The following is a 25,382-nucleotide window of genomic DNA, read 5'->3' as shown; positions in this document are numbered from 1 at the left end:
AAAGTTAACTATTTCATATTCCTACATATATAGGCCTAGTGAACACCTGGGGCCTACTAACTAAACAGCAATTTGTGGTTGAGTCAAGAACAAACTTGAAAATTTAGGCCAAAAAATAAACCAGTTGCAAATGAAAAAAATACACACTTCAGCTGAAATGAGACATAACTCAATTTGGCTATTTATGTTTCTTTCCCTCAAGTATGAAGGCCCAAGGGAGATAGCGTAGTGTGGGGATGGATGATCTGTGATTGGTTGATATGTTTGAGTGGGAGTGTTAGTATGTTTGGAGTGGGTGGTGACTAGTTAGCCTACCTCCTGCTCTTCTTTTCTGGGTCCTGGCATTTGACGTCATAGCTGGCAGGGGGGGGGGGGGGGGGAAGAGGGGGGGAGGTGTGGTGTCCTTGCCAATCAGGTTGGAAGACAGTTTTACAGGTAGAGTGATAGTGTGAATAATGGTCGGGTCTCAAACTCCTGCAAGCTTACCAAGTTTGATGTGCCCCACAGAGCTAAAAGCCTGCTTGTGGTGAGCATTAAAGGTTAAAAGGTAATTTTGTTATGACGAGGGGGGAGGTGAGAGCCTTTGGGGGGTGTGATCCTTTGTAGTTGGTTAGTTAGATTGGCAAGGACATTTTTATTAGAGTTTAAATATACTGTATGACACTATGTGCTATTTATGTTATTTATGTGTTAATTCATTGAACTGTTTATTATATTTATAGATTTATAATTAAAGATGGAGGTATGCTGCAGTATTTATATGTTTTAAATAAAAACTGTGGCCTGTCTCATCCAACGTTGATGCCTGTCTTTATTGGGGATTTACAGGTTGGTTATGGGTATGGTTATCTCATCCAGTGCCCACTACGTACATACTTACATTTTACTGTGATAAATAGAGAGTATCATGCTGAAAGTGTATAGTAATATCCTGAGTTATTCAAATGAAGGTAGCATTTAAAACGATGCAGTTTAGAATCTTGTCATTATTAAACAAACACTTTCTTAGGTTCTCTTAAACTATTAACTTTTATTTTTTAGAGAGCATTTTTACTTTACAGCATTTATTCATACTGTCTAAAACATTTGTCCAATATAAACAATGAAAAAACAATGAAATGAAAAAACAACTTCAGTCAGCTACTAAAAAAACAGAAACAAAACTTTATTTTTTTGTTTAAAACATTTGTCTGGGGCATGTCAAAAGGAAAGGCACAGGAAATTGAAGTTTTCTTTTCACAACAGGTTACCATTAATATATGCAGAAATATATTTTTTAAAAGGTCATAATAATTGTCAGAAAGTGAAAAATAATAGACGCTCACTATAGTGATCAGGCAGCAGTATACAAAACAAGGATTCCCCAACCTTGTGAGTGAATAACAGAAAAAGAAAGAGGGCGTATACCGCGCCTATTAGTTTATATATGCAGAAAATACATACATGTATCCTTGGATATTCCAATTAATTGGAATATCCAAGGATACATGTATGTATTTTCTGCATATATAAACTAATAGGCGCGGTATACGCCCTCTTTCTTTTTCCATAATAATTGTCACTATGTTCAACATATTTGAATTAGCTTAAGATGTCTGTGCATTCATCGAAATCAAGGTACATTAATGATTTCAGTTAAAAATAAAAACAGGCAGAGCTGTATAGGTTGGAAAAGTGTTTTTTCTTTATGTTGAATGCTGATAAACATCTAGCAGTCGATTTAAAGAATGGCTGCTGCTTTGTGGTTAGATAACACACTTTCTTAGAATTTTTTTTCACATACTTTTTTTTTTATAGCCGGTATGATAAGAATCATGATCACATACGTTTGCAACAAAGTGGAATGTCACATATATGGAACAAAAGCCAATGACGTCTATAGAGTTTTCCATGTTATAAAACACTTTGTGTCAACAGTCACCCAATGAAAATTAAAATCACACAATAACTGTGAGAGAAAGCATGCAATGTTTTTTTTTTTTTTTTTAATCATCCCTATTTGTCAACTGACAATTGCTGGTTAAGCTATTGCATTACTTTAAAACATAGGATTAATGGACATACATGAAACAGAGTTTTCCATTTATCCCTTCCTTGTTTTTATCTATGGCCTTATTTCTTTCGTTGTCCTTTTCATTTGTCACTTGATATACTTAACATGCAGTCAGCCATTTTGATAAAGTGTCTCCTCTCTCAGTAACTGATGTCTGCATCGGTGTGCCTACTAATTTATTAGTCTGGATGGGTCCAAAATTTCTATGGTAAAAATAAAGAAACTTCCAGCTTAGATATTGAGTTAAGCTTGTTTAGCAATTCTAAGGAGGATGATCATTGTGTTTTATGCAGGGTGCCAATGCACCAATCATTTATTTAACTTTTAAAGCAGGGATTGCACTGCAATTTTTCAATAGATTCTGATGATTCATTCATTCATTTTATTTACCATCGGTAGCTGGCACTAACTTAATGTATTGAAGGTTGCCAAGAGGGTGAATTAATACCCCTGAAGGACTGTACCTGTTTTGACTCAATGCATAAACTAATCTTAGTTTTTTTTTTGTTTTTTTTTTACATTTTTTTTCCCTTCAAGTTAACAAATGGTACCAAACAGGGTTTTTCACTCAGAGAAAACAGAAAATTTCAATTATTGTATTTTCCTGAGTGCACAATTTTTTTTTATTGAGTTGAAACTAGTGCACTTGACACACCCCGAAGGTCAAGCGCACATTGTTTGAGTTTAAGGTTCTAAGCCCGGGTGATGAGAAGACTAGCATATTCTATTCTGTGGATTGCAGGGTGCCAGGACCACTCCTCTGTGAAAAAAATGGGACATGTTTGCCTCATATTCCAAAATGTCTACTTTTCCTGAGTTCCTTTACTGGGATTGGTCAGATTTGCAAGGTCAGGCAGAATAACAGTACTATGAAATAGCTGAGGATGCATCCTTACATATTTAACCAATGAAAGCAGTGACATCACAGTGACATCCAGGGCCGCGATCAGGGGGTGACAACCATAATGGTTGCCACGGGCCCGGACGCCCTGGGGGGCCCGGCCGCCCGGGCCCCACATGTAGCAGCAGGACTGCTGTTAGGGCCTTTCTGATGGCCCATGCACTTAGGGCCACCCGATGGTCCCTATATCTTCAGGGGCCTGGTCAGCGCTATGGCTGTGTAATAGTGTGACCGGGCACCTTTAAAAAAACAAACAAAAAAAACAGCCGCAGCAAGTGCTGCTGGGAGGAAGTGGTCACTTCCCGGCAGTGAGGGAGAGCCATGCCGTGCCGACTACTCCCATCAGCCCCAGCCACCCTCCTGCAACGAAAAGGTAAGAACAGGAGAGTGGCTGAGAAATGAGCTTTGTGTGTGTGTGTATTTATATGTATGTATGTCTGTCTGTCTGTCTGTCTGTCTGTCTGTCTGTCTGTATGTCTGTCTGTATGTCTGTATGTATGTCTGTCTGTCTATGTATGTATGTATGTCTGTCTGTATGCATGCATGTATGTATGTATGTCTGTCTGTCTGTCCGTCTGTATGTATGTATGTATGCATGCATGTATGTCTATGTATGGATGTATGTCTATGTATGTATGTCTATGTATGTCTGTATGCATGTCTGTCTGTCTGTATGTATGTCTATGTATGTATAAATGTATGTATGTATGTCATTACATATGTATATATGTATGTCTGTATGTCAGTATGAATGTATGTCTGCATATCATTATGAACGTATGTCTGTGTGTATTTGTGTATGGATGTCTGTATGCATGTATGTCAGTATGTATGTATGTCTGTCAGTATGTCTGTATATATGCATGTATGTCAGTCTGAATGTATGTATGTATGTATGTCTGTATGCCATTATGAATGTATGTGTGTATGGATGTATGTATGTATGAATGTGTGTTTGTATGTATGTATGTGTCTATTGATGTATGTCAGTGAGTATGTATGTATGTATGTGTCTTTATGTCCGCATGCATGTGTGTCTGTATGTATGTATGTTAGTATGTGCCTGTCTGTCACTATGTATGCCTGTGTGTCTGTATATGTGTGTATGTCTCAGTATGTGTGTGTCAGTATGAATGCCTGTATGCGTGTATGTCTGTTTCAGTATGTGTGTCTGTTAGTATGTATCTGTGTCCTTTTGTATCAGTGTGTGTGTTTGTGTCTGTGTGTGTATTCCTGTGGCGGTATTTGGAGGCGGACCCTGTGGGCGGTATTTGGAGGCGGGCCCCAGGGACCCCAGACCCTGAGCTGAGTTAGGGGCCCCAAAATTTCTGGTGGTGGCCCTGGTGACATCACATGTCACATGTTAGTCTTTACTAATGAGAAGGTACATTTGGTTTAAAAGAGAGCCAGTATACCTACTAATCAAGCTCTGAAACTCCCAAAGTAAATACCACCATTAACTTTAAATTACTCTCTCTTAAAATATGTAGAAAGTATTAAGGATACATGTTTTTTAAGCTAATTAATAAAATTAAGTTTAATAATTAAAAGTTTTTATATATACTTGTGAATCCCCTCCTTTTCATTAGTCATTGTTTATAACAAGAATTTTTTTATATACTCCGATCACTCTGGTAATATCTAAACTTATAACTGCCATGAGTCATAGGGAATTCAACATGTACGAGAGGCTGATGAGTATTCATTGCTCAGAACATAATCATTTCTAGATGTGATTTGTGATGGTTTTGCCCATAAAACAAATAATTTTTATATGTGATTTGCCACCTCTTGCTAAAACAAATCAACCTAGGTGTACTTGAAAACCGCAGAGCTGGACTTGACTTTTAAATAGTTTATGAATTGGATGCAGAACCTACAGTACTAAGCAGACAAGAGTAGAACACATTTTTCAAACGCTTCTGAACTTGCTTAAACTTTTTTATGAATTCATACACTTCCCCTACAATAAATCTACCTTCAGTTGTGCAATCAATATCTTTATTGTGGTGTGGAGGAATTGCACTGTGGGTTTCAAACTGGCTGCAATCTACCCCTGGGTAAAAGATAAACAACTACTTTGCTTATTGAATAATCTATGTGATGCTGCTCCAACCATCTAAATCATTTTACAATATAACAAGTTGCAGAAGAATGAGTCCGACTATGAAGTGAGGATATATTGCAATGAAACTTTCCATCCAGCTTTTCTGTATCAAATTTTTGTTTTCATTCTCCTTCCTTGTTTTATGTGTAATAGTTACTCTGCATTATTTATCTATTTTTTATTATGGGTGTAGGAGTGTTGAAATATAAAATAGAGAAAAAAAACACGCATTAAGCTTCAAAATTAAATAATTATTTTATTGTATTATTAGAGTAATATGGACTGATTTTTGATGACTTTGTTTCAAATTTGTATGGTCACAGGTCACCCTATTCTTGAAAATTGCTAAATAAAGATTGTCAAAACATAAAAAAAGAGTATGGTCTGTTTCTGTTGTGGTTCACTTATGATCAATATTATATTTCTATAATAAATGCGGTAAAGAATTAAGAAAAATTAAATAGAATAAAAAATAGGAATTTCTAAAAACTGTTCAGTAAGAACTGTTAAGATACGTAAAGTTAACGCGTTACAAAACTGTTCCAAACCCGGATTATGTTGACTATCTTGTGATACTATGGCTTCGGTACTTGAATTCTGCACCCTCTCCCGAATGGATTATATATATACACCGGTTCGTTAAATGAACAACCGACCACCCGGCTTCTGGCGTGTGCCGCCACTTAACCCCGGTCACCTCTCAAACTACCGAACGGTCGACCACCCGGCTGAGAGCGTGTGCCACCAATTGATCACCCAGGGAGTTGCGGTTTGCAGTTAAACGCAGGCTAATTGACGGCCCCAGTATATATCCGTTCGTGCCTTATCTACCGATGGTTAAACTACATTAAGAGTCACGAACGGGGACCACCTTCAATCTGGCGTGTGGCCTCAATTAGAATGTAGAATGTTGCGGTTAACCGCAGGTTAAGTGACCCTTCACGGAGGGCTACCTTCGTATACCGAACAGCGACAACATCCAGCCAGAGAGCGGGGATTCGGGCACAACTCTGGCCGTTATTAGTTCCACAAGTTGACGCCGAGGTCCCGCTGCCTATTGTTGCATCTAAAAACATGGCCGCCATTTTCAGCCTGTGACCAAATACACAAACAGACTTCATCACGAAGAAATACAGCAGCGGGTTCGTGAGCTTGAGTCGCTATTCGGTGAACTAGTGCACACAGACTGGAACTACAAAATGAGTGGTGAAAGTACCGAAGTATATATTAAACTGCTAGAGTTATGTATTTTTAATCTGTTTTCTGTGTGTAAAATAAACGTGGGTTTTGGGCGCTTGGAGATAATTGTATTACTGTAACCGTTGGACTTGTCTCCTAGCTGGGCGGTAGCAAATTCAAATGATACATTGTATTTTCATTGGTTGATCCCTTGTGTTACCCCTGTATCCCATCAGGTCCAGATGGGGCTGTCCCTGGACCTGAGATTTTGCATAAATACCGATCCCTGTGTGCCATTAAAACCAGTTCTTATTTGACCTTCAAATCGCAGCCTCGACTCGTTTTGTGGGGAAAGAGTATCCTAGCTGTAAAATAGCTAGTGGGATTGTTCTTCACTTACAGGATCATTCTGGATATCAAGCTAAAGCGGCTTCTCTCTCTCTCTAAACTGGGATCCAGACTATCCAAGCGGTCCAGCTTCCAGCTAGCCTGGGAGTAACCGTAACATAAGGTTACAGTAAGATTTAGGGTTACGGATTGCATTACAGCACCAGAAAGAAAATTCAGGGTCAAGGTGCAGTAAATTGGAAAAAAAAATGCTTAAAACAAAGTTTTTAAAGAACAAAATAAATAAATGTTACGCTAATATTTTTGCAGTGAAAAGAACTTCACAGTGAAAGTAGTGACACCTCTGTCTAATTACTCAAGCTGGGATAAACATACCACTATCTAAAAAGTGGAGATGCTACCCCCAGTCTAGACTGCTCTGGTGATCTCAGGAATATTTAGTGGCTTTCAATTATCCACAATACAGAGGACTGCAAATTTAATTACCTAAGTTCTATATTTAATGAAGTAGTATAATTTTAAAAAACACTGTAACTGTATTCCTAACACTATTGTGTTAAAATAAAGGGTTAAACATACTTTTTACACTTACCTGCTTCCAGCACAGGATATCTAATTAGTTTAGTTAGTTAGTCTAGGGAGTGACATGGGATTGTCAATAAAGGGTGTGGCGGACTCCTCAAAAGAGGCGTGTCAACTGCCGGTTTTAACCAATCAGGAAAAAGGGGTGTGACCGGGAGCTAACATCAACTAGTCTGGAACCCCTATTTGGCTCGAGTGAACACCACGAGTAGGTAAAACTTTAACTAGTGCGCTTTTTGGCCCTGGCCCACGAATGAGGGCGCTATTGGACTGGCCTATGATGGAAGTTGAGAGGCATCCAAGTACACCAAGTTCGAGGGGGAGCTCCCCATATTATTCGAAAGCGCAGCGTTTAACTAATGACCAAGGACACCCACCCAGGACATTGGAACTCTGTGCTGGATTGAGGGCTAGCCACGTACCACTGAACTTAAACCCTGCATGTAATTCTGGCTAGCCAGCTCTGATCCGGGCATTTTTTGGACACAGTGGGCGCACCGAAGAGACCTTTTGGGAGATATAGGGCATGGCACAGTGTATATATGTTTTATGTATATTTTTTATGTTTATATGATTTTATGCTGATATGGGGAGCTCCCCCACGATCTCGGTGTCCTTGGATGCCTCTCAGTTGGCAATGAATGAGGCCATTGACAACTGAGAGGCATCTAAGGACACCGAGATCGTGGGGGAGCTCCCTATATTATTCGAAAGCGCCGCGGTTATCTAATGACCGGGAAGACCCACCCAGGACAGTGGAATTCTGTGCCGGATCGGAGACTAGCCACGTACCGCTGAACTTAGACCCTCCATGTAATTCGGGCTAGCTAGGTCCGATCCGGGCGCTTTTTGGACACAGTGGGCGCTCCAAAGAGACCTTTCGGGCATGGCACAGTGTATGTGTTTTATGTATATGTTTGATGTATATGATTTTTTGCTGAGTCATACAGACACTGTACTTTGAGGATATATAGTGGGTGTGTTTTGGGCGTGATTACTGTACACTGGAATTGTATATATGTGGGCCATCTGGCTGGAATAAAACAGTTCTTTTTCACCCTTCACTAAGTCTCGACTAGTGTTTATAGATGATACAGCAGTTACCCTTCTGCACGTGACTCATTAATCATTGGCAAGTGGCTATAATGTCTCTGGAGCTAATCACAACTGGAAGGAGTGACCTAGGCGGTAATAACCCATCTCCAAGAGGGTATACCGCCACAAAGGGGATGTCAGACAGCCAAATAGGACAGACAATGTACAGCTCTTTGTTGAAATGCTCTCAAATCCACTTTGAGGGCCTTGCACTTGCATAGCATGAACACATTTCTTTGCTTTACCTAAAAGCAACAGGGATAGTAGGACAGGGGTCCTACTCAATAGGGCTAGCAGGGAGTTACTGTCTATAAAACAGGCACCCCTCATGCAGTGGCGTACTAAGGGGGGGCGGAGGGGGTGGTCCGCCCCGGGTGCCACCAGGGTGGGGGGGGGGGGTGTGCCATGAGCTTGGTCTGGGAGCTGGAGGGGGCTGTGTGAGCTGTGGCCGCCCGGTGCCCCATGTTAGTTAGGGTGCCGTGCGGCCAGAACAGCTCTCACACACACTGCTGAAATGGCCACATGGAGGTAAAGTGGGGGTGGAGCTAATTAAAAATTGGGGGCGGGGCCAAGCCGACAGCAGGGCCGGGGCTTAATATGTGTCAGGGTACCTGAGGCCTCTACCTCTAAGGGAGGTAGAGACTTGGTGGTTTATCCGTCCAGGCGAGCTGTTTCCTCCGTTCCTCGCGGTTCATCCAGTCACTTAAACACCGGCCGCGAGGAATCCACGTCCTTTTCTAGCAGGACGCTCAATACGTGACGTCATGACGCTATCACGAGCGACCTGTCACTCAAGTGTCCGATATCCAATCGGTACTTGTCAGAGGCGTGATTACTATCCAGAGCCAGGGTATTTAAGCTTACTTCTCACTTCAGCTCATTGCCCTGTCGTGGTTCTAGCTTGTCTAGTCACTCAGTGCTCTGGTATTCTAGTTTGCTCTTTTGGTTTTGACTCGGCTCGTTGTACTTCCCTGTTTCTCTGTTATCCCTTGACCCGGCTTGTCTCTCGCTTATCTGTCTTCTCGTTCCCTCGACCTCGGCTTGTCTCTGACTATTCTTTACTCTCGGTACGTTAGTCCGGCCATTCTAAGGCCCGGTATACGTACCTTTCCACTCTTTGTACTCTGCGTGTTGGATCCCTGTCCCGATCCTGACATTACGACAGGGCCAATGGATCCTGCAGGTACAAACAGTCAGCTTGGTTCTTCGGATCCCAGGTTTGACGCCATGGAACATAGGATGGATCAGATGGCTTTGGCACTACAGGCACTTTTGTCCCGTGCTAGTAATCCACCTGAGGAGACACGTACTCCTTCTATCTCTCCTGCAGTCTCAGGTCTAGAGGTAGCCACTGTAGGTGCTTCTTCCCGTATTACCCCACCAGTACGTTATGGCGGGTCACCGGAGAAGTGTCGTGGCTTTCTAAACCAGATTAGCATCCATTTCGAACTACAACCCCACTCTTATCCTACAGATAGAGCAAAAGTTGGATTTATTATTACTCTGCTCATTGAAAAAGCTTTGAGATGGGCCAATCCTTTATGGGAGAATGATAATCCACTCGTCTATAATTATAATGCCTTTGTAGCTGCGTTTAGAAGAACTTTTGACCCTCCTGGCAGAAAGGTCAATGCAGCTAGATTAATGTTGCGCCTTAAACAGGACAATCGAACACTTGTGGATTATGCACTAGAGTTCAGATCCTTGGCGGCAGAAGTTAAGTGGAACGAACAGGCTTATATAGATGTGTTTCTGAATGGGTTATCAGATGTAATTCTTGACGAGGTCGCTACTAGAGAACTCCCTGAAAATTTGGAGGATTTAATTTCTTTTATATCTCGTATTGATGAACGCTTAAGAGAGAGGCAGAACACTCGAGATAGGACCCGTAGACCCTCCTTTAAACTAGCGCCTACCTTTCAAATCTCTGAGTTCGAAGACTTACGTATTCCTGAACCTATGCAGATAGGCAGTACTCATCTCACTGAAAGGGAGAGACAGTACAGGAGAAGGGAGGGTTTATGTATGTATTGTGGAGTCAGGGGTCATTTACGCCTAAATTGTCCCAATCGTTCGGGAAACGCTCGCACCTAAGTTCCTCTAGAGGACAGGCCTTGGGTGTTTCTACTTTGTCCTCTATTCACAACTACAAGGAGCTCAGGCTTGTGTTACCCGTTTCTTTAAAGTGGGAGAGGGGAGTAGTTAAGGCTATGGCACTAATCGATTCTGGAGCTGCTGAGAGCTTTATAGATCAGGGTTTTGCTGCCAAGCATGCTATTCCATCCCAGTTAAAAGAGACACCTCTGGCTGTTGAGGCCATCGATGGTAGACCGTTACTTGAGCCTGTTATTTTTCATGAGACCATACCGATTAACTTGACTGTTGGCATCCTGCATAAAGAGGATATATCCTTGATGCTCATTTCTTCTCCGTCTATTCCCATAGTTCTGGGGTACTCCTGGCTGAGGAGACACAACCCTATTATTAATTGGGAATCAGGGGAGATAGTTTCGTGGGGAGAGAATTGTCAAGAAAAATGCTTGCGGAAGGTCTTACCTCTTGGGTTAACTAATACATCGAATACCTCTGACAATCCTACAGAGACACAAATTCCGTCTCAGTATCTAGATTTAAAGGCAGTATTTGACAAAAAGAAAGCCGATACCTTACCCCCACACAGGTCCTTTGATTGCAAAATTAACCTACTCCCTGGTACCATGCCTCCCAGAGGTCATGTATACCCATTATCTATAAAGGAGAACTCAGTCCTAGAGGAATATATTCACGAGAATTTAGACAAGGGATTCATCAGGAGGTCCTCCTCCCCTGCCGGGGCTGGATTTTTTTTTGTTAAAAAGAAAGATGGTTCTTTGAGACCTTGTATTGATTATCGAGGCCTGAATAAGATAACCATTAAAAATGCCTACCCGATTCCCTTGATCACCGAACTCTTCGATCGTTTGAAGGGCTCTACAATTTTCACCAAGTTAGACCTCAGAGGGGCATATAACTTGGTGAGAATCCAGCAGGGACATGAGTGGATGACGGCGTTCAATACTCGATATGGCCACTATGAATATACCGTCATGCCTTTTGGGTTATGCAATGCACCAGCAGTATTCCAAGATCTGATTAACGAGGTTCTTAGGGAATTTCAGCAAGAGTGCGTCATTGTATACCTAGATGATATACTCATTCATTCTAGTGACATTGAGATTCATCACAAACAAGTCAGGAGGGTTTTGCACAAGCTTCTCCAGCATGGCTTGTACTGCAAGTTGGAGAAATGTAGCTTTGATCAAACCCAGGTAACCTTTCTCGGCTATGTGATCTCTGGGGAGGGGTTTAAGATGGATCCGGATAAGCTCCAATCCATTCTAGAGTGGCCTTTACCCACAGGTCTTAAAGCCATACAGAGATTTATTGGTTTTTCCAATTATTATAGGCGCTTTATTAAGGGCTATTCTTCCATTATTGCACCTATCACTAACATGACCAAACAGGGGGCTGACACTAAGAATTGGACTACTGAAGCTCTCCTTGCGTTCAAAACTCTCAAGGAGCTTTTCGCTTCCGCTCCAATTTTAGTTCACCCTGACACTTCTCTGCCATTTTTGCTCGAGGTAGACGCATCAGAGACTGGTTTAGGTGCTGTTCTATCCCAAAGGTTGGGTGTTGATAAACCATTACATCCATGTGGATTTTTCTCTAAAAAATTGACCGGTACTGAAAGCAGGTATGACATTGGTGACAGAGAATTACTAGCGGTTATCAAGGCTTTGAAAGAATGGAGACATTTATTGGAAGGTACATTACATCCTGTTACCATCCTGACAGACCACAAAAACTTGTCTTATATCGGAGAGGCCAAGCGTCTGTCCTCCAGGCAGGCTCGTTGGTCGTTGTTTCTTACCCATTTCAATTACGTTCTGACTTACAGACCTGGGTCAAAGAATTCTAAAGCCGATGCGCTATCTCGCCAATATGAACCCTCTGCTTCAGTTGAACCACTTTTGTCTTCCATTGTACCCAAATGCAATATTATTGCTAATACCAGTCTCAAAATTCATTCCCCGCTACTTGACCAGATCTTGAAGTCACAACATCTAGCTCCCGGAAACACTCCTGAGGGAAGAAACTTTGTTCCTCCTGAACTTCAACTGGAGCTCTTACAATGTTTTCATGAAAGTAAAATAGCTGGTCATCCTGGTATTCGCAAGACGTACTCTCTGATATCCAAGGATTTCTGGTGGCCTTCACTTCGTAAGGATATTGAGGAGTTCGTCGCAGCTTGTGAGACTTGTGCCAAGACTAAACTATCTCATGCATCCCCATGTGGCCTGTTACACCCCTTGGACATTCCTGAGAAACCTTGGTCCTGTTTGTCCATTGACTTTATCGTTGATTTGCCTGCTTCCAAAAGACAGACTGTTATTCTCACGGTGGTGGATAGATTTACCAAGATGGCTCATTTCGTGCCATTACCTAAACTTCCGACTTCCCCTGAATTGGCGGAGATTTTTGCGAGAGAAGTTTTTCGCCTACATGGGATCCCTTCAGAGATTGTTTCTGATAGAGGTTCTCAATTTGTCTCACGTTTCTGGAGATCCTTTTGTTCTCAAATGGGCATCAAATTGAACTTCTCCTCTGCCTATCACCCTCAGTCTAACGGAGCTGCTGAACGTACTAATCAAAAGATCGAACAGTATCTGCGTTGCTTTGTTTCCGAACACCAGGACGATTGGGTCGGTCTGATTCCTTGGGCGGAGTTCGCACACAATAACCTTGTTTGCGATTCAACTCGCTCTAGCCCTTTCTTCATGAACTATGGCTTTCATCCTTCGATTTTTCCTTCGGTTTCCTCTTCTCAGGGGATACCGTCGGTTGATGATCATGTCGCCAACCTGAAGAAATTATGGGATCAGACTCGGCAAATTCTATTACATAGTTCCTCGCTGTTCAAGAAACACGCTGACAAGCATAGAAGAGCGGCTCCTGTTTTTGTTCCGGGGGATAGGGTATGGTTGAGTACCAAGAATATTCGCCTAAAAGTTCCATCTATGAAATTTGCTCCTCGCTACATAGGCCCTTACAGGGTTCTCACTCGTATCAATCCGGTTGCGTATCGCCTTGCTCTGCCACCTGCCTTACGCATTCCTAACTCCTTTCATGTCTCCTTGTTGAAACCTCTTATTTGCAACAAATTCTCCTCTAAGGTCTCCTCACCTCGTCCTGTTCAGGTGGAGGGTCGGGAGGAGTACGAGGTCAGCTCCATCATTGACTCCAGAATTTCAAGGGGAAAATTGCAATATCTGGTCAACTGGAGGGGTTATGGTCCTGAGGAGAGGAGTTGGGTACCTCAGGAGGACGTTCATGCTTCTCGCCTTCGCAGAGCATTTCACCTCCGCTTCCCATCTCGCCCCGGTTCATTCCGCCCGGTGGGCGTATCTGAGAGGGGGGGTACTGTCAGGGTACCTGAGGCCTCTACCTCTAAGGGAGGTAGAGACTTGGTGGTTTATCCGTCCAGGCGAGCTGTTTCCTCCGTTCCTCGCGGTTCATCCAGTCACTTAAACACCGGCCGCGAGGAATCCACGTCCTTTTCTAGCAGGACGCTCAATACGTGACGTCATGACGCTATCACGAGCGACCTGTCACTCAAGTGTCCGATATCCAATCGGTACTTGTCAGAGGCGTGATTACTATCCAGAGCCAGGGTATTTAAGCTTACTTCTCACTTCAGCTCATTGCCCTGTCGTGGTTCTAGCTTGTCTAGTCACTCAGTGCTCTGGTATTCTAGTTTGCTCTTTTGGTTTTGACTCGGCTCGTTGTACTTCCCTGTTTCTCTGTTATCCCTTGACCCGGCTTGTCTCTCGCTTATCTGTCTTCTCGTTCCCTCGACCTCGGCTTGTCTCTGACTATTCTTTACTCTCGGTACGTTAGTCCGGCCATTCTAAGGCCCGGTATACGTACCTTTCCACTCTTTGTACTCTGCGTGTTGGATCCCTGTCCCGATCCTGACAATATGGCCCTTACCTGCTGCTGTTAGGAGGTGCAGCAAGATGGAATCCATGCTTCCCCACAGGCTTCAGGGAATCCAGTCCTCCTCCAGCCCACTGTCTGTAAGTAAGAGTGTGTGTGACTGTGTGTCTGTGTGTGTGTGTAAGACTGTGTGTGTATGACTGTGTGTGTGTATGTGTGTGTGTGTGTGTGTGACTTTGTGTCTGTGTGTAACTGTATGCCTATAACTGTGTGTGTGTGTGTGTAGGTGTGTGTGTGTGACTGTGTGTGTGTGTGTGTGACTGTGTGTGTGTGTGTGTGTGTGTGACTGTGTGTGTGTGACTGTGTGTGTGTATGTGTTTGTGTGTGTGTGTGTGTGAGACTGTCTGTGTGTAACTGTATGCCTGTAACTGTGTGTATGTGTGTGAGAGTGTCTGTGTGTAACTGTATGCCTGTAACTGTGGGTGTGTGTGAGACTGTCTGTGTGTAACTGTGTGCCTGTAACTGTGTGTGTATGTGAGTATGTGAGACTGTTTGTGTGTAACTGTATGCCTGTAACTGTGTGTGTGTATGTGTATGTGTGTATGTCTGTATGTGTTTGTGTGAGACTATCTGTGTGTAACTGAATGCCTGTAACTGTGTGTGTGTATGTGTATGTGTGAGACTGTCTGTGTGTAACTGAATGCCTGTAACTGTGTGTGTGTGTGTGTGTGTATGTGTGTGTGTGAGACTGTCTGCCTGTAACTGTTTGTGTGTGTATGTGTGTGTGACTGTCTGCCTGTGACTGTGTGCATGACTGTCTGTGACTGCATGTGTAACTGTGTGCGTGTGACTGTCTGCCTGTAACTGTGTGTGACTGTCTGCCTGTGACTGTCTGTCTGTCTGTCTGTCACTGAGTGTGTGACTGTCTGCCTGTAAATGTGTGTGTGGTGCTGCAAGGATTTTGTAGAAGAGGGCAGGGGTTTTGTATTGGGCCAGAAGTCTTTATAAGGGGGGATAAGCAGGGGATTTGTGGAAGGGGGTTGCAGGGGTTTTGTAGACGGGGCAGTACAGGATTTGCAGAAGGGGCAGGACAGGGGTTTTGTAGGAGGGGGTGGGGCAGGACAAGGGTTTTGTAGGAGGGGCTGACAGCGGTTTTGAAAAGTTTACAAATTGTAAAAAAAACAGAAACCTTTAAATTTTTTTACAGGTTTTTTCTTTGGGGGGGGGGGGAGGGGGGGAGAGGGGGTGCCAAGCACAGGATCCGTCCCGGGTGCCAAATGCTCTAGGTATGCCCCTGCCCTCATGCCAATGTGTGAGGCAAGTTATCTATCAATTACCCTAAGGAAAAAGGTTGCACATTGATTGGAATCTGAAATTGTATTTGTATTCAGAATCAACAACATTTAGGTTCCCTAACTAGCCACCAGCTGCGGTTTTAATAGAACAAAATAATTTAGTGAGTTATTTAGCAATAAAAACTCAACGCAGACAGCAATATTTATGTAATCTTCATAACAGATGTTATTTCCTCTCTACAGCACTAATAATGCAGTTCTTGCTTTTTCATCTCAAAGATTCCATCTGCATTGCTATTTTAGTCATTGCCATCTCAATCAAAAAAATAATTCTCTAATTCTGAAAATAATACCTGCCTTGGGTCGTACACGAATTTCTTACCAGCAGCCAAAAGCCCAGCTCTGTTACTAATGCAATGCATCCTAACCCAGTTCAGTGAAATAATGTGTAGCTTGCATGCTGGATATTAGACTGACTTAGAAAATTATACAATATCACATCAAATGATACAGTCATATGTAGGTCAATGGTTTGCAGCCATTCTAAGAACGAAAACTTATTTTAGGAGATCCTACAGGCTGCTAGTTCTTAGTACTGTTATTTTCTATGTTTCAATCCTTCTGAGGACAACCATTGTCATTGATCGTGGAGAAGAACTCACAGTTTAACCTGACTACATCATTAGAAGCTGATACTTTCTTTCAAACTTTGGACTTGTTTGAGAATCATGCAGCCAAGTCAACAGTGACCCGGCAAATGTGGTTGATTTTGTCCAGCATTAGGCAACTACAACAGCACTAGCACTGGCTAGTTTATAACTATACATAACTATATAAAAGCCAGGCATTTATCTTCAGAGGGTTATGGTTCTGAATTTATGCTTTTTAATATTATGTCAGGTGATTTCCCCTTTAACGTAACCACTGTTTTCAAACTTCCGACCCCTCCCGACCCCTAGTGATGGGATGTAAGCTTGATGCCTCTACATTATTTACTTTGATTATTCTTTGTGGACTGTACTATACTTCACTATAACATGCTCAGATTCATATTAACCAAATACATTTCAAGGCTCTCAATTTATTAACTTTTTACATTTTGCCAGTTATTGTCATAACCTGTTATTTGTTTTGATAGAGTATAAACCTATATTTTTTACTGCAGGGCAATTCCATGATTTCTGCAAGCCATAGCCATCTATTATATATAAAATGTGAATGTGTGTCTGATTGCCACAAATAAGTTATTTTTGCCTGAATGTGAAACCTGCAATACTATGTGAACTGCATTATCCATCACAAGTAAACATGAAATAAAAAAATACAAAAAATCACTGTATACTATGCTGATAACAAATGGTGGCTATCAAAATGAATTGGAGACCTTGCATCAAAATTTCACAATGGTCAGGCCTTATAATGTCACAAGCAAAATGTCAGAAATAAATGTATGCACTTGGATCTAGCTATTAGCTAAACACATATCTGGGATGTTCTACTCAGTAGATTCTATCAGATTTAAACAATCAGGAAGTAACAGTGTGACAAACTCCCCTTTTTACATGAGTTTGCCACAAGCTCCTGGAGGAGCCTGCTTGCCAGCCTCCTGCCCACAGACTATGGAAATATAACAACCGCACGAACCAGAGACCACCCTGGAGCTTGTTAACACCTATTAAAAACTTGGAATGTTTCTCACCGCAGTGTTCTAATTGTTTGTCTGGATGGCCGCGATTCCTATGGACAACCACGAGGTGGCGGCTATCTTGTTCGCATGAGCACGGGCAGCTGTGTTTGGTCATGAATCTCATGGAACTAAAATTGGACACAGAAACTCCCGAACAACGCTGGACTTCCATCATCGCCTGTGTTCATTTCTATTCAGCTTAGAAGGGCACTGTTCGGTGAAATCATTCGTCTGGATAAGGGGAACAAGCTCCAGGGTAAGACTATTGACTCTGTTTGGTAGTTTGTTCGTTTTCAAATTACCGAACTAGACCAACCGCAAACCCTGATTCTCTGGAACTGTTGTGGGCATGTGACCATGCCTGCGGTCGGTCAGAAAAAATGACTTCCAGGAAATTCTTGAACCCCTGAACTGATCTGGGTGATTTTTGGATATGTTGGTCACCCAGATCAGGGCTATCAGTGGGGTTTTATGTATTTTTAGGGTACTTTTTTGTTTTTGAAAAAGTATGTTTTTTCTGTGCTTGGAGATAATTGGATTAGAATTAGAACAGTTACTGATCCAGGGATTGCATGCTTGTATATGATGTTATGTATTTAAACACCTTTGCCATTGGTCTGTGACTTTGTGCTGCAGTGCACCACAAGGTCCAGATTGTTGTGGCTGCAATTAAAGCATTCCAGCTTGTACTCCAAAACTGTGTGTTGTCCTGTTATTCCCGGGAGAGGGGCTATAACCCCTGTGTCTGCTGTTCCAGCTTGCAGGGGATTCAACGAGGAAAGTCCTTGTAAGGCTCCCAGGACTGAGTGTCATCCAGTGCCTTGGGGTTTCCAGAGCGAATTCCCCATTCAGCTCCAGGAAGGAGCAGTTTCAGGGCCCCAGACAAGCCACGGCGACTGTGGTTAGAAGTGCTGCGGTTTGTCCCCTGTTCAAGGAAGTGATCCTTGGCGGAGGTACCAAGCCAAGGGTACAGGGAAACGTAAAAAGAGGTCACACTCGTCACACATAAATTATGTCAGGAAGTTGAATTGCTTTAGGAAAATTTGGTCAATTGTGGTCAATTGTGGATAATTTGTTTATTATTTACTGCTTGATCTAAACATGCCAAACGATTTTCCTTTTTATTAAACTCAAGTAATTGTCTATTGACTAAAGGAACATGCTACCATATATTACGGGTCTATAGACGGTTTCCTTTTATCGCCAATTTGGTCAACCATAACAGAAATCCTAAAAATCTTACATCTAGAAAAATGGATTTAACTTGAGCACACTTTGAGGAATATATTATTTAATGAGCATGAAAGTAACACAATTATTCCAGCAGTTTCTGGTTAAGTGAAAGACCTAACTTTTGATTAGATGTAAGTAGCTGTCTAATTTCAGAACAGTGTACCTTCTTAGAAAAAGTGGAAAGGAGTATCAGTGACACTATAACTATTCGGCTTATGTTGTTTATTTTTACTACTTAACAGTAATTAGCTGACTAGGTTTCAGACGGGTTATAAGAAAGCAAGTAGACATGATCATCTAAATTTAGCCACTAGGAATCCAACAGCCTCACACAGTGAACCAAGAGAAAAAAAATGCATTTCTAATTTTTTTTTTCATTTATCTATGCAGTGAAAAACCCAGCAATGCGAAAGCACGTCTCCAATAATTCAGCAGAAAAACATGCTTGTTTTTAAATCTATGACTGTGTGTGCATACATACAATTCCTAGTTTAGTAAATAAAATCATCTATCTATCTATCTATCTATCTATCTATCTATCTATCCTTTTGTCTGTTCATTTGTCCGTCCATCTATATCTATCTGGCTACAAAGAAGTGAACAGGGTTCCCTAATCTCGGTCCACATAAATCCCTTGTCAATGGAAATGATGCTCACAGGATGCAGATGTAATATGCAATACTGCTAATGATATATTTTGTTTCTTCGGAGGGTGCTTACACAAGAGTTAAAAAAATACCTACTACGTGTCCCTATTTAGGAGGCACAGTCCCTACTTAGGCCCAAATCCCTCTGTCATTTTTTTTTTCTATCTTAATGTCCCTATTTTCTAATAGCCCCATATCATAGGTATATCTAAGTGTTTAACAGGGCTCTACAGCAATAAAACTCATAGTGATATGCCTTTAAGCCGCAATAAATGTGTTTAGAGATCAGGCTATGTAAAAAGATATATTGTTTTTATTTTAAATTATGTTTTTGTTACACAAATTGTTATGAGTAAGTCAACTAAAATTTATCAGAACAGTCCCGCCCCTGGTCACACCCCCACTCATACTCCTAAAATGAAAACGTCCCTTTTTGTCCCGTTGAAATGTTGGGAATTAAGGTTCGAAAAGGTACATTTGGGCAATAAGCAGCATTGGGCAAATAATAAAACAAGAACAAATTACAAAAATATATAAACTACTTGATAGCTACACTAAAATGGTCCAGATGATGAGGTATTTAGGTCAATAGTTCAGTAAAGAACTCTTGCAAATGTTTGTTTAGATGATACATAGATTATAGGGCCACTCTGAGCAGCCTTTCACGATAGCTCATTGTAGTGGTTCCAATGCTTTGAGTCTCTCCCAGCACCCAAACAGTGGGGTCTCTAGGATTCATTTTTAGGGGAGGCACATGGTGGGTCAGGGACAAAAGTAGGGGGGCACATTTAACCCCGCCCTCACCACAGTTTGACCCCGCCCCTGCCGCAAGTTAAGCTCCACCCCGACACAGTGTTTTTTTTTATAATCCCTGGTGGAGGGTTCATTATTTTCCACCAGGTATTATTAAAAACAACCACATTTCCCTTGATACAGTGCCATAGTTGGCACTGTATCCATATACACAGTCCATACACACACACACACAGACTGCTGAGTCCATACACACAGAGACTGCTGAGTCCATACACACACACACACACACACACACAGACTGATAAGTTCACACACACACACACACACACACACACACACACACACACACAGACAAACTGCTAAGTCCATACACACACAGACACACAGACTGTTGAGTTCATAGACACACAGACTGCGGAGTCCATACACACACAGAGACACACAGACTGCTGAGTCCATTCACACACAAAAGCTTCCTCACTGGCAGACACACACACACATACACCGACTGCTGTGTCCATAGACAGACACACAGACTGCTGAGTCCATACACACACACAGACACACACACAGACTGCTGAGTCCATACACACACAGACTGCTGAGTCCACACACACACACACACACACATGCAGACTGCTGAATCCACACAAACACACATATTGCTGAGTCCATACACACATACAGACTGCTGAGTCCACACACACACACACACACACACAGACTGCTGAGTCCATACACACATACAGACTGCTGAGTCCAATCACACACACAGACTGCTAAGTCCAATCACACACATAGACTGCTGAGTTCACACACACACACACACACACACACACACACACACACACACACACAGACACACACTCATACTGCTGAGTCCACACACACACACACAGACTGCTGAGTCTATACACACACAAGTTCCTCACTAGCAGACACACACACACACACACTGCTGAGTCCATACACAGACACACATACTGCTGAGTTCCTACACACACACACACACACACACTGCTGAGTCCATACACACACACACACATACACAGACACACAGACTGCTGAGTCCATACACACACACACACACACACACACACAGACTGCTGAATCCACACAGACATACAGACTGCTGAGTCCATACACAAATACAAACTGCTGAGTCCATACACACACAGACAGACACACACTGCTGAGTCCATACACATACACACACACACACACACACATACTGCTGAGTCCATACACACACACACACAGACTGCTGAGTCCATACACACACATAGACTGCTGAGTCCACACACACACACACACACACACACAGACTGCTGAGTCCACACACATACACACACACACAGAGACTGCTGAGTCCACACACACACACACACACACACACACACAGACTGCTGAGTCCACACACACACACACACACACACAGACACACACACACACAGACTGCTGAGTCCATACACACACACACACACACACACAGACTGCTGAGTCCACACACACACAAGCTTCCTCACTAGCACACACACACACACACACTCAAGCATATCAAGCCTACCTGTCACTGGAGGCTGTTGCTGGATGGTCAGACAGCCATCTTCTGGCCTTCCCAACAGCAGCAAGGTCTGCTGCTTAACAGCAGGGGCGGGGCTTATGTACAGGAGGTGGAGCTTGGTTTGGGGGCGGGGCCTGTGCCGGGGAGCCTGTCAGTGCCCCAGGATCTCTCCACAGACAATACCCAGCACTTTATTCCCACGGGCTGTAACAGACTGTTACAATCCGAGGGAATATAATGTAAGCACATGGCCAGCAAGTTGCCAACATTTGGGGAGGTACAAGGGGGGGGGCACAGCATGATGTAGGGGGGGCCAGGGCCCCCTCTGGCCCCCCTGCGATGCCACTGCGACCCAAAGCATGGCAGTACCCAACGCCTGGCTCCTTGACACTCAGAAGTTAAAAAAATAAGCATAATTCATTCAAAACCCTACATGCAAGTTCTATGACATGTCTTGTGTATGCTCCTTCATGTTCTGCAATTTTGTGTTTGTACTATTTACTTGCTGCTTCTGTCCTATTGGATCAATGTACTTCTTAATTGAATATATGTTATCCAGTCTGCGTTGGCTGCACTGACGAGATTATTCAATTAAAAAATGGCACTTATTGTCAACAAAAACTCGGAATGAGCATCTCATTCAGTTAAATAAACACTTCTGGCACCATGACCACTGCAGTGCGCTGTAATAGTTATGTGGCCAAGAAAGCCCTGGTGTGCACCCCTCTAATGTAAGTAGTCAAATTGTTTGCTAAAGGTTTATATTTTTACCTAGGGTCCACCTGGAAAATCTCTGCTCTGCTTAATACAGTGATACATTTTCTGTCTGACAGGTGGTGGCCATTTTGTAAGGGCTACACAGTTTATAAATCTTTAATTTCAGTTACGGATAAAAAGGAATGCATACTAAGATCATATTAAGTAGCCAATCAGAACCTGTCAAAGATTTAAGAACTCCCAGCATTTCACTGTGCAGGTTAGAGATCTAATTTAGAATGATGTGTTAGTTCTAGAGGTCTACAATGATGTCTACAGTGCCTAAATAAAATAAAAATATGTAATTCATGTTTTTATAAAAAAATATATTTTTTTTTAAATCAGCAGCTTTACCTAATGATTAATAAAAGGTATTGCATATGATAGCTTATATACAATGAATACCAGTTACAAAATGGCAGCCTGTCATAGTTACCATATTGTATTATAAAACTGCTTAGTAAAATAGGCTACAGTGTAGCTTTTTCATTTTTATGGATAGAATAAAGAACACCTATTGAAAAAAAATCAGCAATTATTATCAGAGTAAAACCAGCAAATATGCTTTATTATACGAATTTGTTTTATTAAACACTAAAAGTTCATCGTTATTGAGTTGCCCTTCATTTTTCTTCCATCATTAGTTTTTCAGCCAAGAGAATAGTCATAATAGCAAAGTACTTTTCTCTTTTTTTTTGGAAAGGAATAAAAAAGGAACTTTTTTGTTCATCATCAATGTCAAGCTGCCCATTTTCATTATCGTTTGCTGACCCGTATGATTTCAATATTAGCATTATAAAACGGATTGCTTGCTGTATGCTGCAAGAATTTAACTGTATGTTACATCAAATAGTTCTAAGCTTCTCGAAAATGTCTTCATATAAAAAAGACAAGACAGTTTGGGATAATTCTTGTGGAAGTTGAAAATAGAAGCTGAAAATAAAAGTGATTAAATTGATCACATCTTAAAACATCTTTTCAAAATAAAATCAATCAAAGTATTTTAGTACTTTTAATTATTTTAGTACCAGTGCTATTGTGTAAATTAGATATATAATAGATATAAGTGCATGCAATCTTAAAACAAAAAGTTTTATTGATCTTGAATTGCTGAAGACAATGACATTTTTGTCTTTCAGTAAAGAGACTCCTTGTTCAACTAAGCATATTTAATCTTTTATTCCAATATATACAGACTTATCTATAGGATATAATACCGAACGGATTGGAAGAGACAATATTGGAAGTACAATCTTTAAATAGTACTTAACCTTGTAATTCTCCTTTTTTTTCCCAAGACCACAATCCAACAAATTTAAAGTAACCTGATATTCAACAAAAACAAAGAATATAAGAACTTTAAGAACAGACAAAGCTTAGAAAAATACAATAAACTCAACTGATCCGCTCAGGTCTCAAACTCGTTTTTGCTCACTTGTGCCATTACAGAGTGAACCTATTCCATTTGCATATCAAACTGATCCCACCCATAAGGGCAGTCTAGATCCGAAATGCCAGCAAGTTCCTTCTGCATGAGAATTACAGCAACCTCGGATGATCACTTCAGCCTTGTTTGGGTCTGATATTCAATCTGATATTGAAGTATAATTTATTTAGTATCTTCACAATTTACTAATTTCAAGTCATTATATATGCACATCCCTAACAGTTCTGATCCTGATCCTGATTTATTTCAGTTTGCCAATTTTGTCCTTAAATTTGAAATTCACTTTGAATTTCCTCAAATTCTGACTTTAGTGAATAACCCATGACATTGTAATGATCCCCTTGCTGTTTCATCTCTCAGCCTTCTTGAATGCATGTAACTGACATATGATGTCATATAAAAGTTACATCATCAGCATGATGATGTCATTCTTGTCACAAAAATCTCATTGAATTCCACATTCCACTAAATGCATTATATTCCAACAAAGCATGCCAAAAGATACATTATATTCTAACAAAGCACACCATAAAATGCATTGCAGTCTAACAAAATACACCATAAAATGCATTATATTCTGTTATGGCCACAGGTTAGTCTTAGCAGTGCTGCAAATAGGAGAAGTATTGTTATAAATGATTATATGATCCTCTCCATGGACACAAGCTTTGTTGTGGCGAAAGGGCTTGCGTGCTTCAAAAATTTTAAAAGCTATGCTGGTGGTAGCATCCCTGACAGAAGGGCAACCAAAGTCAGACAGGTCTTAACTAAGAAGTCAGACATATAGTGCCAAAAATATTAGTCATGCAGGGTGACTCCTGCATGCTGGCTCCAAATGGACCAAATGTGGGAAAACGAAGCCCATCAGGCCATTCATCTTGGAGAAGGACACTCCGATATAACACCTATGGTCAAAGGACCTTGCTGTCACTGTGGCAGCTTGCTAGGCTATGGCAGAAGAACTCCAGATGTAAAGGGTGGGGCTAGTATTGCACACACTAAAAACCCACCTAAAAATGCCATTGTGCAGGCTCGAAGGGTCTGCCCACATCTATGGTCAATATAATCATTAAACCCTGCAGCGATGGCAAAGAAGCAAACTGGTAGAGGGAAGATGACACTGAAAGCTGCAGTTCTGATCTCACATGTAGGTGGTCCAGATGTATGGATCATCTGATGTCGACCTTGGAAACGACGACATCTTTTGGCAGCACAACAACCGAGCAGCCTTAGAGGAAGGACCGGGACATTGTGGCATCAAAGTCAGACCATATTTTTCCTTGCAGCTGCTGTGGCCGGATCTGCCTGTCCAGCATTGGCCTCGTCAGTCACCAGCAAGTCTGCAGCAGACATGGACAATCTGCTTTCTAAATTTTCATTTACGAAGTTAAGCTAAACATATGTATACTTTTCTCTTTCATTATTCTGTTGCACCAGGAATCTCATCAGATCTCTCTCAAAGGTAACCTGTTGACATGCGATATTCTATTGTATCTGTGTTTTCTCACACCAGTCCACCAGTCTTATATTTTAATCATCTCTGCATCTCTCTCTTTTTGATGCAGTTGATCATCCTACCCTTCTATCTGCTTGGACTTTGTTTAGTATCACTGGTACTCACTTTGATTCCTGACATAACTTTATTGACGTTGCTATATTTAATATAAAATATATACATACACATCCCTTCTTGGATTCTCTGCTCTGCCTGTGATCTTCTCCTCTCCACTGTTTGTACACATACTGTTAACTC

The sequence above is a fragment of the Pelobates fuscus genome, chromosome 7 (genome assembly GCF_036172605.1).
Source record: "Pelobates fuscus isolate aPelFus1 chromosome 7, aPelFus1.pri, whole genome shotgun sequence".
NCBI lineage: Eukaryota > Metazoa > Chordata > Amphibia > Anura > Pelobatidae > Pelobates > Pelobates fuscus.
This window is presented reverse-complemented; position numbering follows the sequence as displayed.